The following is a 22,691-nucleotide window of genomic DNA, read 5'->3' as shown; positions in this document are numbered from 1 at the left end:
TGAAGCCCAAGCCCGTTACAATGACTATAGACAGGGTGTCCCTGCATGTCCCAGGGGCAAAAACATTCTGAAACACATGGAGATGTCTGAAATAAAGTCAGAGCAATATTTAACTCTCTAGCAGAACTTTGTAGATATATAGGGAAGCTGACATCAGTCTGTGGGTCCCAGTTGTCAGTGGGGATTGCTTTGTCTCCTTTGCTATTCCCTCTGGGCACCATCAATACTGTGCTATCCTTCATTCTGGTTTCTGGGCTCCAACACTACATTGTCTCCCTATCGATATCCTCTCTTGGTTCTCACTCTGTCTCAGCACCTGCTGCAGTTCGCAGCCACCTCATCTTCCTACTCCAGCAACTTCCACTCTGGGTCCCTTCTCTAGTGACCTCCCTAAGGAATCAATGAGGGGCTCTGACAAGCCAGAGATCACCTGTTACTCTGAGTATCAATTGTGTGCAATACTCCATTAACTGAATTCTACTTCCTTTCTTTCTAGCCTCTTCCTAGCAGCTTTTGACTTTCCTGTCAAAACTGGTCCTTCCTATATCTGCCAGTTCAGACTGTGCCGACTGCACAGGATCCTTCTTGGAAATCACACCTGAGTTTGCATACTATTTGGAAGTGGCTGAACAGAACTTCCTGCCATCCTTTCTGTGGACAACCCTTGCCATTTGGTCACCATCCTTCATTCTGCTTGGACTGAGCCACTTCCATGTCCTTGCTGTCACTGATGTGGAGGTCCATAGGTAGAGCTTTGAGCCCCATCCCTCCAAGGCTGCATGACGGTAAACTTCCGGCGTAGATCAGCAAAGGTCAGTGAGCAAAAAGTGGATTCCTGCTCCTTCTCCTCTCCTAAAAGGTACTGTTGATGAGAGAGAAGGTTAAAATGGGAGTGAATTACCCCTCTGGCTTTTCTAATGCATCCAGGTGATCCGTACAAAGAGAAGCTGAAATGAACGGACCTAAATGAAGACCGACGTACCAACCCCACATTTCATGTGCAGGAAAAGCAAGGCTCAGAGAAAGGCCTTTTGCAGAATCTTATGTTTGGTGGCAGAACAGAAACGAGAATTGGGGTTGGCACAAACTGTTTGCCTGTCCCCAAGGTTGGGTAAAAATGACAAAGTTCAGTTTTCAATGTATCCTCTTGAGACTTACAGCAAGGTACAACGAAAATTTTTAAAAGCCCATACTCTGTCTTCTCCCAAAGCCTGAGTTTTACCTGAATATTACTTGCCAGTCCCCCTCACATCCCATCATCTCCCTCAACAACTGAGCACATTTGAACAGCCAGTGGCCAGTCTCCTTGTCTCCTCCTCCTTACCTAGGAGGCTGAACTAATAAAGTTCCTTCCTGCATATTCCTAGGAAACATTATTATCTCTTGACATGCCAACGGGCAGTTTGCCAATCTTGTCATTTAAGAAGCAAATTGGCTTTAGTAATCTCCTACAACATCCTTTTCCAAGAGATTTTTCCAGCCCCACAGGAAACAATCTCTGTCATTTCCAACTATGAGGAACAGAGAAAATCAAACAACTCTCCTACTAAGTGATACAAAAGATTTTAAGGTGGAAAAAAGAAAAAGAAAAGGCCTTTGTAGGCCTTCTGTTTAAATACTCCCCCTCCTCAAACACTTTTAAACATAAAAATTCAGTGAGTGCTCATAGGATTTCAGTGTTGTCAAATATTTCATTTCAACTCTCCCCATTATTTGCATTCTTCCTCCTAACAACTATTATTACACAAGGGAGATTTTACCCTGCAGTGAGCATTTGGCTGGTGTCATTACCGTGCAGGCAAGCGCTTCTTTGCTGCAGTATTCGCTATTTCGTGGTGAAAAGCCTTATCTGCATTGTTCCCTTTGTGCCATTTAGCACCAAGTGGGCGTCCTGCAGAGCAGCCGAATTCCGCCCTAGGGAGAGAGTCTGTGCAGATGGATCGATGGGAACCAGCACAAGCCACGTGATGCTGGGCTGTGCCCGGAGATACAAAGGGCCATGTTCCTCTTGCCTTGCTCCCAACTGCAGCTTCCAAAGGGAGACTCGAGTGCCTTAGCCACTTCCGTGCCACCCACGGACACTTCCAGCCTGCCAACACTCCAGATCCCTGCTCATCTCTTCTCTGGGGGCTCTCCGACATGTGCTGCTTCTTTCTGGCTAAGCTCACTGTACTGCACTTTAACAGCTCATCCTGGTTGAGCTGCACAGGCTGAGGCAGGGGTGTGTGATGATTCTTGTTCATGATTGATGACAGATACACATCTGCGTTCCTTACTCTGCCTGGGCTGTAGAAACCAGTCTTTCAGCATGGCTGGGATGAGGCCTTTCTCTCTGTTGTCCTTGAGCTCTACATGGTTTCCTCTTGGACCCAATGTTGTTTGCATTGCCTAATGTGTTTACCATATTTGGGTAGGAAGTGAAGTTGCCTTTTTCAGCACCAGTGGAAACAGGGACATTTGCACCGTTGTACATATAGGAAATCAAAAGCTAAGTGAGTCAGAGACCGGGTGATGTGAGGGCAGCATGGGAAAGGCACGGAGGATTCCTGTGACAGCTGAGGACATAAGATGAAAGGCTCAGATCTCTCCCCATGTCCGGAAGTTTATGACAGGGCCGTATTCTGGGCACCATCCTTGCAAGCACCGTTTAATGGTGCAGGTGGCATCCGTGTTTCTCTCCTGAGATCGGGTCATATTCGCTCTTCTGGGTTGCGTTCATTCGTATCCCTAAATACTAAAATAACCGGAAAGCCAGAAGAACTACTTCTTCACAGTGTGAGTCAGTAAACGTGAAAAGTCACTTTCTTTAAACTATTGACTTTATATTTTATGCAGTTACTGGGACCTGGCCTCCATCCTACTGAAGCTGGGTCTGGAGTAAGGACAGCGACTTGCTTTAGGAAAGCCCAGATTGGCGCCAGAGCCTGGCTAAAACCCCACACCTCCTAAATTTCTACTTCTTTCTTTTTTAAAAATCATCTTTACATTTTATTTATTTATTTTATTTTGAGACCACAGAGTTAGAATGCAAGTTCTGGAAGAAGTCTGAAGGGAGGAATGCTATGCAATTTGTTTAAGTAGTGTCATTATTAAAGTAAAACTTATACTCTTTTCACAATAATAAAATAAGTCTCTACTATTCTGTTAGCATTTCCTTAGCCTCAGGTCCTCAGCTCCTCCCACTAGCCCCCAGACCCACCCACACCTAATGAGCCACTCCTACTCACTACCTAACTACTTCCCCCTTACCTCCCTAGAGAGAGAAGCTGCCACCTGGATAAGGTGTAGACGCCATGTAGCTCCATCTCCCATGGGAACTATGGCCCCACTAATAAACCTCCTTATGAACCTTCTTCTCCTGTCTGTGATTATCTGTACTTGGTCCTCTGGGATGGCCGGGACCTATGCTTTCATTGGTGCCGAACCCAGGATAGGTACCTCGGTGGATTAGCTCCCCCATTTCCAAGCTGTCCAAGCTGACCCCGGGACCTATTCTGCTGTCCTAAGCCCACCCAGAGGACCACCGAGGTAACTTCTCCTGACCTAGCGCTCTACTTCCATCCACCATGACAATCTACAAATTCACCCTCACACCCAGGGTAAGTGATAATCTAACCAAGGGCTCGGATCCAATTTTCCGATTTACTGTAGGGCCACAGGGCCGTGGCTTCAAAGCCACACTAAAAATCTTGGCGCCAAGTTCCGAGTCCCACTACAAATGACTAGCATAGAGCCACAGGGCCGCAGCTTCAGGGCCACACTCCGCGCTCGGTCTGGGACACAGTGATTGGGGTGACGATCCTATTGCTGATTGTCTCCTATATTTCAGCTGACCAGAGTAATACCGGGGACACTTGGTATTTAACTCCTCAGCTCCGCTAATCACTTACCATGGGAGGGGTACAATCATCCACCACAACAGATCTGAAACTCCAACCAGGGTGAGTGACCATTAGCCGGGAGCTTGGATTTTCCAGAAGGCCACTGTGCCACCGTAAATCTTGGCTCCAAGTTCCGAGTCCCACTCCCAGGGAAGGCCACTGGGCCGTCTACCTTAAGCCACTGGGCTAGGTCAAGGGCAATTGTGGGTGTTTGGAGTCAACTGATCTCTAGTTCAGCTCCGCTGGTCACTTATCAAGGGGGGAACAGTCTAAAATGCTTCAGGAAAGCTGCTCAAGTTTGAGCCCAATCTTACAAATTTGGAATATTTTACAGGACTTACATAACTGACATAACTTCTATGAGCACTCGGGCAGATGGAGTTCTCTCTCTCTTTCTTTCTGCCTCTCTCTAAACTCTGCTTGCCTGCCTGTGATGGGCTGGTACTAGTTTCCAAAGATACCAATATTTGTTTAACATCTGCTTTGATTGATGTTTGTTAAGCTTGGAGATTCGGTTAAGTTCTGCTTGTTGTTGGCTAAATCCTGTTTTCTCTCGCATTGACCACATGGTGGACAATAGAATTGGTTTTAGCAAGCGCCATCTTGGTTCCATCAAGGTTCCAAAAAAACTCTTGGCGGTGGAGTCCCACCCATCCCTCCGGTAATGGGCATGCCAAGTTCCTCGAGACTGGGCAGGGATGTGAAGAGTCAAGCTCCCTGTAATCCTGCCCCCCACCCTAAACTCTGCAACTGGTGCCTTGCAATTCAAATGCTGCAAGGTGAAGGTGTCTTGCTGTGAGCCTGCTAAGGCTCTGACCAGCTCCGCCGCCATTAAGCCGTGCCACATGTCTGTTCTGTTCGCGTCCTGTCTCCCATCTCCTGGACCTTCTCTGGTCGTAGCATCCCACTTCAGCTACCCATTAGAGCTGAACTGGTTTCTCAAAATATGGCTTCTCAATTTCCTCACCGAATAATCTGGGAAAATTTTTGTTTGCTGCAAAAGTTTTTTTGTTTTCTAACTGACCACATGGTTCTAAAATATCAGCAAAATAATATCATTTTGCCACTGGAATTCCAAAAAAATTACATGGCCAATTAAAAAAAAAATTCTAGGGCTGGGGATATAGCCTAGTGGCAAGAGTGCCTGCCTCGGATACACGAGGCCCTAGGTTCGATTCCCCAGCACCACATATACAGAAAACGGCCAGAAGCGGCGCTGTGGCTCAAGTGGCAGAGTGCTAGCCTTGAGCGGGAAGAAGCCAGGGACAGTGCTCAGGCCCTGAGTCCAAGGCCCAGGACTGGCCAAAAAAAAAAAAAAATTCTAAGCGTACCCCAAAGCTTGTGCACAACTGTCTGTATGTCTGTTTGTCTGTCTGTTGGTAAAACATGTAAAAACTGGCATGACGGTTTCAAAATTACTTGCTTTTTTGACTACTATTTTAACTTACTTTAAGTCTTGTGTTAAACTGATCTTTGCAGCCTGTGGGTGGAGTCACAGCGAGCAGCCTGGAAGCAATCCTGACTCTTATCACCAGACTCCAAGCCAAAAGCAAAAAAAAAACAACCAGGTTTTAAACCCAAACTGATCATGTTTGGGTGCAAGAAAATATGTCTAAGAAAAACTCCAAAAGGTTCAAATACGCAACATGTGGTATAAGTACAATGATGTAAAACCAGTGTGTTATTCTTTATGTCCATCTATGCTAAAAATCAAGTGTATATCTGATCCTGATTTTGCTTCTCCATTTTTTCTCTCCTGTGCTCTCATAAACTCTTGATCAAGGGACCAGAGTCATTTTGGAATGAGTGTGCAAATGTGGCTGCTAACCTTGATTTTCCTGATCCAGGATTAATATTTTGCTTTATGGGATGCAGGTCATGTGTGCTAGCTACGTGGATTGTGGCGGTCTGTGGCTACAGGAAGCTGCTCCACAGTCTGCTCCCAAACTGCCTGGTTTCACTACTAGTGATTCCTTATTCTCTCTCTCTTTCATGGAAAACTGCTCAGGGAATCTAGGAGTCACTGGTGGTGTTCCTGTGAAGATTTTGACAGACCCAGAGTGCTCCTGCCCTGGCTCTGCCCCACCCCCTCCCAAGGTTAGAGTTGGGCTTATAGCAGGCCTATCATGACAGAGTTGCAACCAGACTTACTCCAAGGTTATAAGCATCAGAGTTGTGTTTGGTGGCCACAGCTTTGGGGTAGCATTGGTGTCTTCCCCCTCCATGTCTCAGAAACTGTCATGGCTGCTGCAGAGAGCAGACTTGGTTGGCCTTTGGTCTGTGTGGATTTTGTGAAGATGGTTTAAGGCCCAAGCCTTCTAAAATCTGTTTAAAGTTGTCACCCTGCTTAAACCAGTAGGGCACCAGCCTACAAAAGCCAGAGTATTCAGAGTAAGCAACCAGGGAATACTGGGAGATTTCAAATGTCTTTACCGAGTCTTGTGTAGAAATTTTCAGGCAACCCAGCAGGAGGTATGACAATCCATCCAGGGGACTCTGAGATGCCACTGCAGCCTCACCCAGATCCAACTCATCTCTCCTGCCTGCCTCCATCACACATGACTGAGGAGGCCTGCTGTTTAGGGATGGAAGACACAGCCACTTTGGATCTGCTGAAGCTGATACTTTAACATTGTCCTCACCCTTTGCCCTCTTGATTGTTATTCATTTGTGCTCTCTTCCACCTGCCGGTAAGGTTAAATATGATTTGATTTGATGGCACATGGATCTCATTCAGTCTGCTGTTCTCTAAGTGTTACAGCAGAACTCTTGCAAGTATTTGTTGGTCAATTCTCAACAAGTTACAGGTAAGCTCTACTCCTATTCTCCTGTTGCTGTAATTGGAAATAAAAAGGGCTTTTATGGCTAAGACTTTTATGGATTGCTGTTCGAAGCCAGCCTGGGCAGGAAAAAAAAATCCCTCTAAAACTCCATTTCCCAACTAACCAGCAGAGCCAGACTGGAAGCTTGGCTCAAGAGAACCAGCCAAATGCTGAAAGTGGCACCGTGGCTCAGGTGGTAGAGTGCTAGCCTCAAGCATAAGTGCTCAGGGACAGTGCCCAGGCCTTGAGTTCAAACCCTGTGAATGCCAACTGGGACAAGCTATCCAAGCAATGAGCACCTAGACCTTCAGGATGAGGTCAGTCTTGACAATGAGGAACCATGGAGAGGAGTAAGAGGAGATGAAGTCTCATCTTAAATGGAGTCAATTTAAACTTGTCCTTTCAAAATTAATCAGAGCCAGGAGACCAAGAGGAATAGTTGTTTACCCACCTAATGTCCATACCTGTCCTTTTTCCATCTGGACAGAAATTTGCATTCTTGACTTTGTTACTTGCTATTTGTGTGTGTATATATATTGCCTCTGACTGGTTACTCCCAACAAGTCCACTATCCTGAAACACTTCCTTCCTGTCCCTAGTCCAGTTATTCCTCCTTCCTTGTAATGGGCCATAATTGGGTTTATGTTTCAAATGGAACTTTTCTGGTTCGTGCCCAGGGTGTGTTCTCCCATGTCATTCATGTTAACTGGTCCTGTGAACTTATCAGCCTTTTGCCTGACCTTTTCAAAAGTCTCTTTTAACAGGATAACATCCCTCACCCAGGACGCCACCTGGGAACTTGCAGTTCAAGGCCATCCTCTTACTACACTGCTCTGCCCAGCACAGATCTGGACCCTGAAGACCCCAGCCCCAGTGACTCCTTGATGTGTCCAAGCTGCAGGAGGTAGCCAGAGGAGACCATGACACCCATTGACCCTGATAACCATTCTCGTGGAAATGATGAGGACTTTTACCAACCAAACTGGATGGTACCAGGCCAAATGACGAATCAGGGACCCCTCACTACTTCGCCCCTTTACAGCAGGAAGTAGCTCCAGAAAAAACAACCTCCGCCCATACTCCCGACCTGGTACCCCTCCTCTGTTATTAATAAAGAACAAATGGGGGAATGTTAGCATTTCTCTAGCCTCAGGTCCTCAGCTCCTCCCACTAGCCCCCAGATCCACCCATACCTAATGAGCCACTTCTACTCACTACCTAACTACTTCCCCTTTACCCCCAGAGAGAGAAGCTGCCACCTGGACAAGGTGCAGACACCATGTAGCTCCCTCTCCCATGGGAACTATGGCCCCACTAATAAACCTCCTTATGAACCTTCTTCTCCTGTCTGTGATTATCTCCGCATGGTCCTCTGGGATGGCCGGGACCTATGCTTTCACATTCGAATACAGAATCCATAGTAAGAATCATTTCTTTCTATCAGGCTAAAGGATACAGAGTGATGATGTCATGTGTGGTTCCATGACTCTATATAGATCAGAAAACACATACAGTTGCTGGACACCTTGAAGACATGCTCACTGTGTAGCCCAGGAAATAAGAAAAAGTGTACTCTTGAAAACTTGTACTTATTTCTTATTCTTTTTTTTCGAGTAAAAAGATGGATTTATTGGGGAAGCAAAAAGTATACAGACCAGCCAGGGTCACCGCCCAGACTCAGGAGCTGGGACTGTGCGCCTCTTATTCTTTTTTGATGACCCTAATTCATAAGTAGAATTTTAAGTTGCATTCCTAATCATTACTGGAAATAATCAATCCCTATAGATGCTTGGATCAGTTAAACTGACTTTTGCAGTGTTGGGGATAGAAGAACCCAGGGCATTGCACATGCTAGTCAAACACTGCACTGCTGAGCTTCACCCCAGAGCTTGAACTGATGTTTTAAAACCACACAAAGGCCATTGAAGTGTGTGCCTCCTTTGTTTCCATCTATTGTACTATTCAGGTCTTATCACCTGTAATGAGAACTTTCCGTGGCAGAGGAGGATTTTAAGCTAAGAAAAGATGGCAAAGAAGAGCTACCCAGGAGATCAGGCTCTACTCCACAAGGGAGGAATCTGTACGACACATCATTACGGAGGGAGCTGGAGAAATGAAGATGATTTCTGTAAGGAACCAAGCTCTAAGAATGAGGTCCAAGAAGCAGATGCTGGGCAGAGCAGTGGTTTAGTTGAGATCATGATGAGGGCTGGACTGGAAAACTACAGCCAGGTATTTGAATGCCTATCACCCGGCTTAGGTACACTGGGCTCCAGGCAGAAAGGCAATCGCCTATTCCGCTGCCTTTGTGATGGCCAAGCCAGGTTCTGACTGGCTTAAGGTCCTCAGAAACCTGACCAGGCAGGACACTAAGCAAGCTCCAACCTCTCAGAGGTCTGCTTGTCCACAGGCTATAATGGTGAAGCTGGCTATACACCAAACTCCAAGCCTGATTTTCTGATGTTTGTGATGTGAAGAATAGAATTATAAGGAAGATTTCTGACCAAATACATAGATAATGCTAATAAGGAACAATAAAGAAAAAAATAAGGTGCTAAGGGCAGACATATTTAGACAGCTGGGGTCTTAGATCTTTCTGTTCATTTGTAGTCAGCCAACTTTCCAGAATAGGGGGCTCATGTATAGCAAGCTGATTTATGTAGTGGGTAAGGCTCAAACTCACCATGTTTATGACTCAGCAATGTCTGTCTGACATTTATTACCACTCAACCAGACTGGCAGTCATAAATCCAGCTTCAGTTTTACAGTTAAATGGCTCCTATCATGAGACAAAGGAACAAAGGGGAATAATACACAGCTGTGTGATTCATCTTACACCTTACTGAAGAACAAAAAAGTAATGTAAAGAATAAAGGTCATATTGTAATAGACTCCTGAGTATATGCATGCAAACACCACTCAAATATGCTAAAACTTATGCTTCTGTGAAAAAGCGAAACTGATCACGGAGTCTCCTAACTAGCTACTCTGACACCTGAGAGCTCTACCAGAATGACTGTCTTCCAGCCACACACAAGTGTTATCCTAAGTGATGAAAAGCATGGTTGGCAGGCACGGCTCTGGGTAGAGATGCACCAGGCTTGACAGGAGGAGAGGAATCTCGAAAGGAGGCAGAGGGCCTAAAGTGGGGGTTGGGGGTGCAAAGAAAGTGTCAGAGTGAAGGGTACACCATGCTTGGGTTTCTGCTCTTCTGGAGAAAGGACATTATCTAGCAGCAACCCATGTACATGAATAGTTCATTATGTAATTTTAAAACAGGAAGAGCAAAATGAAGATGATTAATAAGGTTTTAAAGGTCTCTTCCAACTCTCTATTGAATAGCTTTATCTTACACAGACCAATTATTTGTTCTTTCGATGGTCAAGAAGAAGGAAGAAGAAATAGGTTGTTAACAGTTGTTAAACACTGACAACTCTATTAGAAGAAACCTGGGCTGAGAGTGTAGCTCATTGGTAGTGGGCTTTCCTAACATTCTCTAGACTCTGGCTTTGAGTCATGACACTGCAAATAAAAATTCTCTTCACTTCAGCTTAAAATGACATTCATGCCATAAGCTGGGTATGGTGGTACACACCTGTAATTAGCTCTTGGGAAGTTGAGGCAGGAAGGTTCAAAGCCAGTTTAGGATGCACAGAGAAGCCCTGACTCAAGTAGATTAAACCAAATAAACTAACAACAAATAAGAGCTATGTACCTGGGGCTCACAACTGTAATTCAAGCTACTCAGGAGGCTGAGGTTCAGATGATTGTAGTTCAAAGTCAGCCTAAGAAGAAAAGTCCAGGAGACTCCATCTCCAACTCCAAAACAACTAGCTAAAAGCAGGACTGGAGGTGTGGCCCAAGAGGTAGAGTGCCAGATGAGCCAGCAAAGTCGAGGCCTTGAGTGCAAACACTAATACCAGAAAAAAGGCAGGCAAGAAATGTTTCCTAAATCCAACTTGAAACACAAAGTAACTGACGCTCAAAAAATATTGTAGTAGTTGTCTAAGAAAAATCCCAACAAGAAACTAAAGTAATGACAGAATGCTCTATATCTAGACTGCTCTCCTTTTGCATCATTGCCTCTGTACTGTATCCTTTGTACTCCATAAGTCCTCAGTAATTGCGAAATTAATGCATACATGGATGATAAATGCAGCATCTACAACTCCTTTGTTGTATATTATGATTTGTATTATCTAAAAAAGGTTTTTAGGCTTGTTTTTATTCTTCCCGTGGATTTTCATCTCCAAAAGAATTTTAGCTAACAGCGTAGTTTCCAGGGAAAAAATTATTAGTTTTCTTTAATCCTAATAATAAGCCAGATAACACCAGGTATTTTCTAAATGTGGGAACTGTACTCTTCTTTCTTGTGCTATTTCCACAGAGAGAGGTTAGACAAGCTAAGATAGTGTTATGTGGCAAAGGAGTGAGTTCAGATTTACATAGAAATAGCTTCACTGTACTTTTAGGAGGTTGGGTAATTTTTGAACCAGTATGTAAAGGAAGGAGGAAGGAGCTAACAAAACTCTAGTGTGTTGTTCATTTGTCTCTCCACACCATTAAAGGGGTAAATGGCAGAAGCGAGCAAGCTGGGTGGAGAACTGCCGTCATTACGATGGCTGTCCCCATGAAGAGCTCAGAAAGGATACTTGATTAGCTTTCCCCACAATGGAACTTTCTGTACCTAAAGGCCAGAGAGGAGCTTGTACTTGGCATTCAAGTAAGCCCTAAAGAAAGGAATAATATAGAATAAATCTTTTTAGAATTATCTGGTCAGAAGCTTGTTGGCATAGTTTCTACCAGTCATAGTTTTCTTGTTTTCTGTTATGTCACGTTTTGAATGGTACCCGCTCCAGTGAAGCAAAAGAGAGACACGAAAAGACAAGGTACCCCATGCTTCTGAAAATGTGGCCCTTACAGCCAACCAACACACAAGCTCTACAGTGGAGTTAGAAGTACTGAAAAGTTTGTCTTGTATGTAAGTTTATCTGTTTGGGGGAGGGCATGGGGAAGCACAGAAATGGTGGAACAAAGGGTGCACTATTTCAGCAGTGATATTCACTAGACACTCTGTTGAAAATGAACTATACAAATTGTGTGGGAGGAGGGGCAGGCGGCAAAACACCTGGGAGAAAACAACGGAAAAGGTGTCACTGTTCAAAAAGAAATGTACTCACTTCCTGACCTATGTACCTGTAACTCCTCTGCACAGCACCTTTGTAATATAAATAAATTTGAAAAAAAGCTCTAAAATATGAAAAAGAACTCATTGACAAGACAGAGAAGAACTTCAACCACTTTCTGGTGCCTCTAGAGACAAAATGGAGACCTGAAGAAGATGGAAGATCTTTCCTTCTAGCCCTCGTACTCGCCAGGCACTGGAAAATTCTGCCTAAGAGTTGATGTAGATTGCCTTCCTTGCCCAATGAGCATCTTTTATCCCATTATTCTCAAGCTCAGCAAAGGAGCTTTGCTGATAACATAGGAAAATATTCCTTCCATATACACGTGTAAAATTAATAATTCTCCTAGAATAGTATCAGGGACGCTAATCATACTGATGCGAGTTAGTAGAAAAGCAGGCAGTCAGGAAATTACACCCTATACCAAGTGCAGATGGCAGGATAAACTGCTAAACCAGAATCCACCTGACAAGGAAATGGGCATGGAAAAGAATGAAGACCTAAGAAAGACAAAATAATTAGAAAATAAAAATGGGGCAGTACATGTTTGGCTCATCACAATAGAAAGGTGACTCACCAATCAGAAAGCCATTTTGAAGGATTCCAATTCTCCCTTTGAAACTGATGACCAATTTAGGTAACCTGAGGTCAGTGAAAGATGGCTGAGACGGGCTGAAGTGATGTCCTCCTGTGGCACTGTAAAGTTCATTATTTCCAACAGAATGTCTTGTGAGTGTGGTGGTTGCACTGCTTCACTCTGTCTCACCATTTCTGTGAATCCCCTTCCCCTTCCCAAATCAGATAAACATATATGTATATATATGTAACATATATACATCATATATATGTATATATGACAAAGGGCATACAAGACAAAGGGTAATGAAATAAAAAGCAGTGAACAACAGGGATAACCCAAAGGGGAAAAAAATGAAAGAAAAAAAAAACTGAACACAGTACAGTAAAAAACAAACCAAAACCCCCAGTTGTTTCCATATCTTGGGGTTCACTTCAATTAGCATGATTTTATAGATCATATGTTGAAGAGGTAAAGTAAACCCCAATTTCAGGCAGCCCCCATTTTGTTGTCTGTTTAAACTATGAGTAACCCAGGCCACCAATTATCTGGGCTAGCAGGACAAGCTTATTAGGGCCCAGCTGGTCAGGAAACTCCCTGCTTAACTCTAACCACCTGGGAATGCTTAACTCTAACCGCCGCGGAATACCTTGAGCCCTGAGCCAATCAGATTTGTACCCGTATCCTAATCTTGCTTGGACACCTGATTGCTGTAACTTTGGGTTTTTGCCTTTATAAGTTCTGTGAAATCTCAGCTCAGGGCCTTCCTCCTAACCTCCGCTGTGTAGGTGGGTAGGACGAGGCCTGAGTTGCAGCTCAACTGAATAAAGCCTTGCATTTCGGAACATCTGGCTCTCGGTGGTCTTCTTGGGGGTCTTCTTGCAACATCGGCATAACAATGTAAATAGCTATTGAGTTATTGTGATCCTCTCCTAGACATATACTAATTATTACCAATGAGGGAAGCCATGGAGCCTATGTTTCTTTGGGTCTGGCTTACTTCACTGTATATGATTTTTTCCCAAGGTCTTTTCTATTTGCTCCATCCTGCAGGTGCTTTCCTTTACTGCTCGTATGCTGACTGCTTTTCCACCCTCAATATTAGATTGCTCTGAGGCTTCTCCCAGTGTTGACCCAGCCTTCCTGAGGGGTAACTCCACGTCAGATGCTTGCTTCTTTTACCAGGTTCTTGCATCAGTGTATAGCCAGCTTTTGACCTTCAGGCTCTATGTATCCTGTTCCAATCTTATAAACAGGGCGAGGACTGTTCTTTAGGCCCTCACCTTGGACAAAACCTATTCTAAGTATGCTTTCATGATGGATGCCACTCTGTCTCATTGCAAGGATATTTGTCTCTTAAACTACTGTCTTCTGATACAGGTGATTCTATTGTTGACCTTAGTGAGGAGAACAACCAAGGTACTATGAGTCATGCTTCAATCACTCCCCAGTTCAGGAGAACAGGGCATCTAGGCTAGGATCAAAGTTTGACTTTTTGAGGAACAGAGATCATAGGCAAATTTTGCACATAACAGCAAGGTATAGGACCTTTTGAAGGTCATTCTCCCACCCTGCAGCTAAACACCAAAGAACCCTGTGGAAAGCACAATGCGAAGTTGTCTGGATTGGGTCAGGCCACCTCTAGCAACAATGGGACTTTTTGCCCTTGAGCACAGCCAAAGCCAACTTGAAGATGGAGAGTCATGCTACCAGAGTAGATTGCATGAGTCAGAGGTCTCATATGTTCAGGCCTTCTCGAGTCCCCACCCCTCTTATAAGCCAGGCTGAAATCCATGTATTTTTGTCTTCTCCCACGGAGGGAATAAAGCCTGGATGAGGGCAAGAATCCCACTTGAGGGGGCTGGGAATATGGCCTAGTGGCAAGAGTGCTTGCCTCCCACACATGAAGCTCTCGGTTCAATTCCCTAGCACCACGTATATGGAAAACGGCCAGAAGGGGCGCTGTGGCTCAGGTGGCAGAGTGCTAGCCTTGAGTGGGAAGAGGCCAGGGACAGTGCTCAGGCCCTGAGTCCAAGGCCCAGGACTGGCCAAAAAAAAAAGAATCCCACTTGAGTGTAACACATGTTCTCCTTATAAAATCTTAAAAGGATTAAGGCAAGCCTAGTGAGTGTTCTGAGGTCAATTTAGCATGCTAATGGAAACTAAGTTCTCAGTTAAGAATGTTTCAAAAGTATTCTGCTCTTTGTGATCTGAGTGAGGTTAAAAGTAGAGGTGCTTGTGGTTTACACCTGTAATCTTACTCAGGAAGCTGATATTGAAGGATTGTGGTTTGCAGACAGCTTAGGCAGGTTAATCAGAGACTCTTATCTCCAATTAAGCACCAAAAAGCTAGAAGTCATGGTAGTGCTCACTTTGAACACAGAAGCTCAGGGATAGCACCTACGCCCTGAGTTCAAGTCTCAGGTCAGTCATACACACACACACACACACACACACACACACACACAAAACAAACAAAAAAGCAATAGATGTTCTGTATATCGTCAGCGGTTTTCTCATATGTGTTTGACTTGAGAATAATCTAGATGATGCCCAGTTCTGTTCTTTTCCACTCTGTACCACATATGGTTTCTTGATCTTAGTCCTTCTGATACAAGCAATGTGGTTTCTCTCATCCATCTCCTCAGACAGACTTTCCTATAAGACACGCTGTGCCCTGGGACGAGGGCTTTTGCCCATCTCTGGGCTGCTAATTAAATCTTAGAAAAAAATCTAGCTTGCCTTGCTCTTCCAAAAGCAACTCTACCCTAGTTTGAGAGAGCCCTTTATCTTGATTGCATTGTGAGGGTCCAAACCCCAAAAAGGAAATGTCTAGGATCTATGCTTGTATGTTTACGAAATATGGTTTATAGTCTACTCAAAAGTCCTTAAAAAACTTGAGGTGGTAGACTAATCAGAAAAGACAAAAAACGGTGCCACTACCATGACAGGGTCGCCATCTTTGCCATGATGGTACCAAGTGTTGTTATCCTACCCCTAGGAGCAATGGTAATCAAGCTGTGTCTGGAAGCTCTGGGAATACTATTAATGGCCATATTTGATTACAAGTGTTATTTTTGTGCACTGATCTATCAAACATTGGGCTTTGTTTGCCTCTGGAATTCCAGAAATTACTATGGCCAGTTTTCGGTTCAGAACTCATTGTTTTTCTTTTGTTCCAGTTCTGGCTCTTGAATTCAGGGCCTGAACATTCTTTCTTCTTTTTCTCACTGTTGGTGCTCTACTACTTAAATAATAGCTCCACTTCCATATTTTTGGTAATTACTGCAGATGACAGTCATGAACTTTCCTGCTTGGGCTGTGGGAATCCATAATCCTCATATCTCAACCTCCTGAGGAGCTAGGCTTACAGGTATGAGCCACCAGTGCTTGAATTGAACTCAATTCTTTATGTGCACTTGAAATGCCTAACCTAAAACTTACTGTGCACGCTTGTGTATGTGTGTATAAACATCTTCAGACTGATCTGTTACTTTTAAAACATAAAATCTATATCACTCTCAAAAATGGTTATCTTATCTCAGTCAGGTCTAATCATATCCCAGGCATTCGGGAATTAATTCTGGTTCAAGTCAAAGGAAAAAAAGGCAATTTTAAGTGATAAATAAGTTCCTGAAATTTGGTTATTTGAAAAAATGATTATACTCTACATCTTTCTGGATTCAACTGTTTTTTGTGTGGTTATATTGGTAGTTAATTTAAAAGCTAAAGGCTTCCCTAGAGTAACACACTGATATAAAACTAGCACCAATTCTTTACATCTGTAACTGTAACTGTGATGTTGTCTGAAGGATATCATTCTATTTTTGGTAACATTTACAAAACCTAGCATAAAGAAAATACTACAAATAACTGCTAATGTACTATTGATCTTGTCAAACTCTTGACTACTTAGGACTGGGTCTTGACTAAGTCAAAGTTCACGCACGTATCTGTTCATATGAGGGCATTTTATTATTGTTGCTGGTTCCCTTATATGTCTGATGTATTTCTGTTCTCCAAGTATAGAAGACGTTAGGATACAGAGTTACAGGAGATACTATGTAAGTAAGTGCTCTCTAAATCAGTGATAGTACCTCGTGACTGGCTTCAGTTGATGTGCTAAAGTTTAGTGGTCCTAACAATCCTGTCACTCTTAATTGGTATCCTAAAATGATATATGAAATGAAAATAACTAGATTATTTAATGTGCAATTGATTACCACACTATCAAACCTGAGTATCAAATTATTATCATGGCTACTTTAAATCATTTGTCATTATATGTTTGATCCTCTCAAACATTTTTAGTCAGACCCACAGAGAATGACTGTTAGGAGAACTTGTCAGACTTAGCTTTTCAAATATTATGGGTTCTAGGTAACCCCTGCTTAAGAATTACTTCTATGAATCTGTCTGTTCTTAAATTTGGTCTAAAAGGGCATTAATAAAAGATGCCTTTATGACCTGTCAGTCACTGCCCTCCAATGTCCATCAGGCCAGTGGGGATGTCTCATTCCACCTGGGATGGGAGGCCTACTGGGACAAAACATTCTGGCTAAGTGGGACTACTCAGAGAGAGTCGGAAAAAACTGCTCAAATAAGAGGTGTTGCCAAATTCTAAACAGAGTCACCTGTGCCTGCCCTTTAAAAAGCACCTAAACCTGAAAGGAGTTCATAAACATGTCTACCTAATGTCATGGCTGTCTACTCAGATAAAGCTGAAGTGCTCTTTTCATGGCATGTCTTTGTGACATGCTCTCATTTTCTACCATAAATATTTTTCCCTAATAAACTCTCCTATCCCTTTACTTACACTTGCATCTTACCTGAATTCTTCTCTTGTCAGACCCGAGGATCAAGGTCAACTTAGCTGCCTTAAGTTTCTAGTAACAGATTTGATGAATTGGCTAGGAAATAGTATGTTCTGTTTTTTATTTAGATCCATTGAAAGGTAACGGTACTCACTCATTATTAGAGATTGCTGTTCACCATTCTTAATGATTTGTAGCCAGAGTAGGACTGAATGAAGAGTATTTACTAGACATGGTAATTCTTTGAATGTTACTAATAAGATAATTTACACTAATGTTACACTACCAAATTGACACTCTATCCAACAAAGGAAACAACTTTGAGAACTACTCAAATTCAGTGAAAACTGATATTAAAGTAGAAACTTTAGCCATGGATGTATTAACTGTGAGGAAATCTTAACTTGCTCATAGTCGACATTCAGACACTTAATTACCCTAGCAGAAATTATTCCAGTAGAAAATTTGCAGAGAACTCTAGAGAGTTGTAAATAAAAATGCAATATGGGATTCCATTTTTGTAGATAGTGATATTACTGTTTTCTTTCAATAGAAAAATATGGTTTACCTGCCAAGTGTAGTAAAATTGTATATTACCTCACCTCTGAGAGATTGAGTTACACTGATCCAGAGGGCATGAGGAGACAGGAGCTTGAACCTCAGCACCTGGAGTTCATGGAGAAGTCGGGTACCTGGCAGTCGCAGTTGAACTATTCTTAGAAACCATGGTACCTGCTAACAGTAGCAGGAATGGTGGTGGAATAAAAATTAGATAGTTTTCTCTTCACATACAGTTTGAAGATTATAGAATGTGCCTTTAAAATATCAGAATTACTAAGATAAGGCATTTGAAATTGGCAAATAAAACCACTACTCATAATAGTGATTAAGGAACAATGAATCACATAGGGGGAAATGGCAGTGAAGTAGAGGTAACAATAAAATTGTTATTTTTTTGGGTCAGATTACCATAGAACCTCTAGATGATGTTTCTGGAAAACTGTAAGATATTGATCCCATTTCTTCCTAGGCTATATATATATATATATATCCTTAAAAATCATAAAACAAACAGTACTTTACAATTTTGTAGGATGACACAGTGATACCTTTCGGGCATGTACACACAAGAGTACTAGTGAGACCTCCCTTTATCTTTTATTCAACATGAGAAGGAAGTGAGGCTAAAGTATCATTCTAGTTTTTCAGGAATCACTAACAAACTTGGACATTTCCACTCATAAAAATTGCTTCAGATGCTCTTTAAAGCCAAAGTTTACTGCCTATTTTGAGCAAAGCTTTTTGGTTTTGCTCATGGTGTTTCTGTTTTACCCGGTTCTCTACTTGATAATCTTGGGTTTGATGTCCTCAACCTATATAGGGACTGACAGATTTTCTTTTATTTTGTGTACTCAGTTGATTTGTTTACTTTTTTGAGGCAAGGTCTTTCTATGTAGCCCTCAAACTCTGGATCTTCTTTCCTCAGCTTCTCAAATGCCAGTGCAACTGGTGTGTACCAGTGTATTAAGTTTAAAACCACTTGTGTAAACGTGACTATGAGAATATATTACCCAGAAAGTTAAATGGCATGCAAAATTTCAGCTAGAAAACACATGAAAGCAGCATTTACAAATATTTATATTTTTAAGCATTAGTTATTTATTAACTAATCCACACAACAAACCTATGAGGTAGTTTAGCATGCCTTTAGTATGAGCAAAGTAGGTAAGAATCAATAAAACAAAACAAAAAACCCAATCTCTGTCCCCACAATAAAATGTCAACCAGACCTTTCTCATTGTCACAAATGAAAAACAATCAATTCCTTGGATAACTTGATCAAATCAATAAGGGCTATTTAGCTTTGATGGAAGGTAGAAGTTATAGTTATTTTATCAGTTGACAGTTAAGAAAAGCTTTTTTTTCTTTTTAGGGCTTTAGTATTCTGTGTTTCCACTGACCTGTCAAAAATAAAGAAATGTTTTATAGAAATCAGACACCCCAGCCCCGCTTCCACAGGCAATTTCCTTACAAGAGTAGTCTCATTTTGTATGTAGCTCAAGTTTTTGCCTTCTGGTATGTCTGGTCTAATAGATTCACCCCAACAAAATGGTGTGGAAGTCTTCCAAAGCATGTTTCTCTGTCATCTGAGAGGTAAATGAAAACCAAATCCCAGTAGCAAAGATGTCTTTGATAACTCCTTCTATTATCAGGAGGAGTCACCTGGTCTTGCTGCTTAGCAGACTGCTTTATGACCATGTTTATGAGTTCACTGGGCTGTGGAGACTGTATATAGGAAAGCTCATTAATTTGTGTTTTACTACCATGACATTTGTGGCCACTGACACCAGGTACTAGTTTGAAGCTTATCTCTGCACTAAAGTGAAGAACTTTTTGTAAAGCAAATTTGAATTTCATGACCAAAATTATAGGAGTGATTTGACTATTTAAGAAGACAGCCTAGGGCTGGGCATGTATGTCACTACAGCATCCCAAGTCTGACTTAAGAGGAAGAGGAGGGAGGATGGGAGGGGGAGGGGAAAGGAGGAGGAGTGGGAGTGAGGGGAAGGTGTGAGGAGTGGGAAGGAGAGGAAGGGGAAGAGAAAGGGGAGGGAGAGGAGTAGTGGGAAGGAGAAGAGACAGAGTGGGGGGAGAGGAGACAAAAACAAATGCAAAGAACCAACACCCCAGTCAACAGGGGGGCTAAAGACTTACAAAGAGACTTCTCTGATGAGGAAATGAGAATGGCCAAGAGCCATATGAAAAAGTGCTCTACACCACTGGCCATAAAAGAAATGCAAATCAAAACAACATTGAGATTCCATCTCACCCCAGTAAGAATGTCCTATATCAAGAAAACTAACAATAACAAATGTTGGAACCCTACTTCCAAAGGGGAACACTACTTCATTGTTGGTGGGAATGTAAACTGGTTCAGCCACTCTGGAAAGTGGTATGGAGTTTCCTCAGAAGGCTAAACATAGAGTTCCCCTATGACCCAGCAGCCCCACTTTTGGGCATCTATCCAAAAGACCACAAACAAAATCACAGTAAAGCCACCAGCACAACAATGTTCATCGCAGCGCAATTTGTCATAGCTAGAATCTGGAACCAACCCAGATGCCCCTCAGTAGACGAATGGATCAGGAAAATGTGGTACATATACACAATGGAATTTTATGCCTCTATCAGAAAGAATGACATTGCCCCATTTGTAAGGAAATGGAAGGACTTGGAAAAAATGATAGTAAGTAAAGTGAGCCAGACCCAAAGAGACATGGACTCTATGGTCTCCCTTACTGGGAATAATTAGCACAGGTTTAGGCAAGTCACAGCAGAGGATCACAAGGCCCAATAGCTATACCCTTATGAACACATAAGATGATGCTAAGTGAAATGAACTCCATGTTATGGAAATGATTGTTATATCAGAGTTGTATCTACTTTAAACGTCCCATGTATATCTGTAGCTTCTATTATTGATGATGTTCTTGTATCATCTTCCTGTGATTGTACCTACACTATCTCTGTAATCTTATCTGAGTATATTGGAAACCGTGTATACTGATATTGGAACTAGGAAATTGAAAGGGAATACCAAAATTGAGAGACATGGTAAAAAAAAAGACAAACAACTACAAAAGCAATACTTGCAAAACTGTTTGGTGTAAGTGAACGAACACCTCATGGGGGGAAAGGGAAAGGGAGGGGGGATTGAGGGATGAGGTAACAAACAGTACAAGAAATGTATCCAATGCCTAACGTATGAAACTGTAACCTCTCTGTACATCAGTTTGATAAAAATTTGAGGAAAAAAAAAGAGGAAGAGGAGGGAGGGATGGGAGGGGGAAGGGGAGGAGAAAGGAGGAGGAGGAGGAGTGAGGGGAAGGTTTAAGGAGTGGGAAGGAGAGGAAGGGGAAGGGAAAGGGGAGGGAGAGGAGTAGTGGGAAGGAGAAGAGGCAGAGTGGGGAGAGAAGAAGACAAAAGACTACTTCACATGACAAGTGCTCTTTAATAAAAGTTCACTCTGTGTCCATTAGGTTTGTGTGTTAATTTTAAATAATTCCCTCCCCCCCCATTGCAACAACACTTCAAAGGGACAGTAGTAACTTCAAGTACTGTGGAGTAGCAAAAGTAGTTTAGATACTGATAATTAGGATAGTTTTGCTCTTTTAAACAGATACATTCTCACAAGTTGTCTGGAATTTTACAGAAAATTCCTCTAGCTCTCATCTCTAGCAGGGAGCCTCCAGCTCCTGCCGTGCAGGGCAGGGATACAGCAAGGTCTGCACCAGTCCCCTCCTACCCTAGAACTCATGGTTGACAGCACTCACCTTACCTCTTACTGGCCTCCACTCATAATCAGTGGAAAGTGAGGCATGACTTAATTAAGAACACAAAGCCGTGCCAAAGCAAACAAAAACAGAATGGAAATCATCTAGCTCCCCAAGCTGGCATGTTTCTATTCAAGACTTTCTGAAATATAAACAGCATGTCTGAGTGCTTTCTGCAGTAAGCTGAGTTCTCCACTTCACATCAGAATCCTCATTTCTCTTATCTGCATGGCAAACATAAACAAACACAGAAATTTGAAAACAGTCAAACAAAGCTCAATTTCACTTGGCAAGTTACCAAAGAGCAACTGTTATTTAGATGAGGAACTCTGAAAAAATTTGATTATTATAGCTGGAAGCTTATCTAAAGGGGTTTAGCTGAGCTTCTTTGTAAAGCAAAAGAAATCTATGTTCCTAGGCTTTTATATATTAGGGCTGTTTTTTTCCAAAAATATAGACATACAACACTTCAGGGCAAGAGCTCAGTTACTAAACACAAACAGAACCCAAGATTATGTTTATAACTCTGACAATGCTTATTTTACAGCAAAATTGACAAATAAAGCTTTATTTCACACATTAGAAGAAAAGCCATAACTGGAGGTGTATAGCTCCGTCCTGTGCTTCTTTTCCGAACAGCAACATAGATTCCTTCCCAGGAAAGCGTCCTTCCTCCCCTCGGGGGGCGCCTGGGCGCGGCTGCTTCTCCCTGCAGGCGCAGGACCAGGGGGCCCCCCTCTTCAGGGAATGGTGTCCATTCCACACACGGGAAGTAGGCACCTGAATAACAACTCTGTGCGTTTCTGTCATTGTGTTTATTGCTCACTGGGTTGTAACCACCCAGGCCTCCGTGGACCACGGTGGCATCCGTGGGTCCGCTTCCAGCAGTCACAAGGTGCAAAGGGTAGTGCCTGGCACCCACGGAGCGCCCTGCATACAAGCGTCCTGGGCAGACAGGCTGCGAGACACCACCAGCTCTGGGCACCGCAGAGAAGAACTAAACTTCACGGTGGCGCTCAGAGGCGATCCCCGTCAGAACGTGTGCTCTCTGAAGTCTGAATCTTGGCTCAGCAACAG

Source organism: Perognathus longimembris, chromosome 21 (genome assembly GCF_023159225.1).
Source record: "Perognathus longimembris pacificus isolate PPM17 chromosome 21, ASM2315922v1, whole genome shotgun sequence".
In the NCBI taxonomy this organism is placed as follows: domain Eukaryota; kingdom Metazoa; phylum Chordata; class Mammalia; order Rodentia; family Heteromyidae; genus Perognathus; species Perognathus longimembris.
The sequence above is the reverse complement of the archived record's forward strand: the minus strand, read 5'-3'. Positions refer to the sequence as shown.